Here is a 2,610-nt window from a genome sequence, read left to right as displayed (position 1 = left end):
AGTGTCGAACATGTGTTGGTGTTCGACACTGACACGATACCGACACATATAAGTTACATTGAATAATATGATTTTCTCAAATTATAATCGATATCAACATGTAATGTCCGGTATATGTGTTTATAATATGTGTTTCATATAAATGGATCCAAGTCGCAACACTACAAAATTACAATCATTATCACAAATTTGTCATGTCATAAATATACAGAAAGTTAAAATGTGCGCTACTATTACCAAGCATCAACGTATACACGACAAATGTTTTTAAAAATGATAGTGTTTCATTTTTTGTTATATATTATATTCTTTTAACAATTTTTTATATTTTTTAAATAAAGCTTCAAATGAAAAATTGGTTTATATAGTTTTTCATAAAAAAAACCATTTTCTGTGTTTCAACATTTTGCTACTCCTTCAAAAAAAAAAAAACATTTTGCTACGACCTTTTTTTAATAATAAAATTTCAAAAAATACTAAAAAAGAGAGTTATTTTGTGAAGTTTCTCATAATTATTTTTTAGAGATATCTTTATGAAAAAAAAATATGTTTTTTTTATGTTAAATTTTTAACGATGAATACCTAAGTTACTATATGTCAAAATTATTCTTTTGATTTAGGCTTAATAGCAGTTTTGGCCCCCTAAGTAAAAAAACTACAAAACCGCCCCTAAGTTTTGCAACTGTAGCAGTTTTGGCCCCCCAAGGCAAACAAAAAATAAAAAAATAACACGTGGCACCTCACTTAGGGTGCCACGTCAGCGTAGACCAAGTCAAAATTGGCGTTGGGGGCCAAAACTGCTACAGTTGCAAAATTTAAGGGGCGATTTTGTAGTTTTTTTCTTAGGGGGCCAAAACCGCAACTTTGGGAAAGTTAGGGGGTTAAAACTGCTATTAAGCCTTTAATTTATAAAAAATGAGTTCGAAATAAGATTTACCAAGTTTTCATAAAAAATCATTTTTAAATATATAAAGTGAAAATCCTTTTTAGTAATCACATGTATCCATGTTATGACATATTTTACATCGGACATGCCTTTATTCATAACTGTTGGTGCTATGCAAAATATGTTATGCAGTTATTATAATCAAGTACACAATGCATGTTCAAAAAATTATAATTATTATGATTAACAATATGAATTCATCACAAATGATTTCAGGAAGAAAGGAATTTAGGATAGTTGAAAGATTATAGGACTAATTTTGTCAGAGATTCTGTTGTGGTGGAATCATATGCGTCCGTGATACATGAGAAGGGAAGGAAAATGGCGTGTTTAATTAGGTCTAATTCATGTTATTGTTAATTGATTGGAGTAAACTCTATTTTGTGAGTAAAAACAAACTTGCCAAACTCTTATGGTAGAAGCACTTGTTATGTAACGCCCCGTTTTTAGGAACACAAAAATTGTGTCTGTTTTCTTTTTTAAACAAACAAAAGAATAATGTTAAACCTTTTTAATCACGAGTTATAGATTTTTATTCACAAAATAAATAAATGGTTCCTTTTCAAAATGAACGTCAGAGTTATATAGAGCTTTGTATGACAACCGAATAATTTACAAGATGCAAGTTCATCCCTACGCAGAGGGAGAGTTTCCTATCAAAAGTTTTAACTCAAATTAAAAGGACTTATAAGCTGATCTCTAACTCTATAATATATAAAGTTGGGTACTGGACCCAAAACAAACATCATCCTAAAGTCTTTCTTCCTACCAACTATGTGAGTGGTCTTGAGTACGTTACCCGTAAATGTGACCCGTCCTGAGGCCGGGTCAAATCCCCAGGACGTAGCAGTCCAGATATCAGGGAAGCTGAACTCCGTCGCCTCCGATGGAAGCGTCTCGGGATCCCATAATGCCGTCATAATCTATGGCATATAGCCCACACATCCACTGAAAGGGTCACCAATCCAAAAATAACAAATATACAGAAAACATAAACAGAGCGAACATTATACGTGGATTGAAGATCTCATTTCAACCCACATATGGAAACAAGTAGAAATTAAGATTAATAAAAATTATTAAGACTCGATTCCTAATGCAATGCCTATATGTCAATGCATATGATTCCGGAAATTATCACCGCTCCGCAGAGGGTTGTGGCAGCGCCACTAAGGAGATGAGTATCTACTCATCTATCAGACTCGATGATCCACTAAGGGATAAGGTGGTTTTAAAACGCACCCCGTGCACCTCTCCGGTGTGCACCTCGTGACTCCTCTCTGGTGGCTGTTATACCCTAATTTTGGACCTAAAAATACTTATTCAATTCTTCTTTTCTTGCATTATAAGTCATTTGAACTGTCTCTGATCAATTGCATCTTTCTCTGCATTTTATTTCAATGTTATTTGCAAAATTCACATAGAAGGGTATTTTAGTCATTTCCTGTGTCAAAATTTCTTTCAATCTTTTAAAAATTTGTTTGAGTCCCTTCAAGTAGTTTGGATAAGTCCTCATTGCAATTCTATGTCAAAGTCCATTTTAAAAATTGCGTTTGAAGTCATTTTGAGTCAGTTTTGCCCCTAGGGGCATTTTAGTCTTTTCATGTGTCAAAACTCTGTGTAAACTCTTAAAATTGTCTCTGAGTCTTTTAATTTTGTTTGTG

The sequence above is a fragment of the Medicago sativa genome, chromosome 3 (genome assembly GCF_051527215.1).
Source record: "Medicago sativa cultivar Bolivia chromosome 3, Bolivia_mono, whole genome shotgun sequence".
Classification (NCBI taxonomy): Eukaryota; Viridiplantae; Streptophyta; class Magnoliopsida; order Fabales; family Fabaceae; genus Medicago; species Medicago sativa.
Note: the sequence above shows the minus strand (reverse complement) of the source record.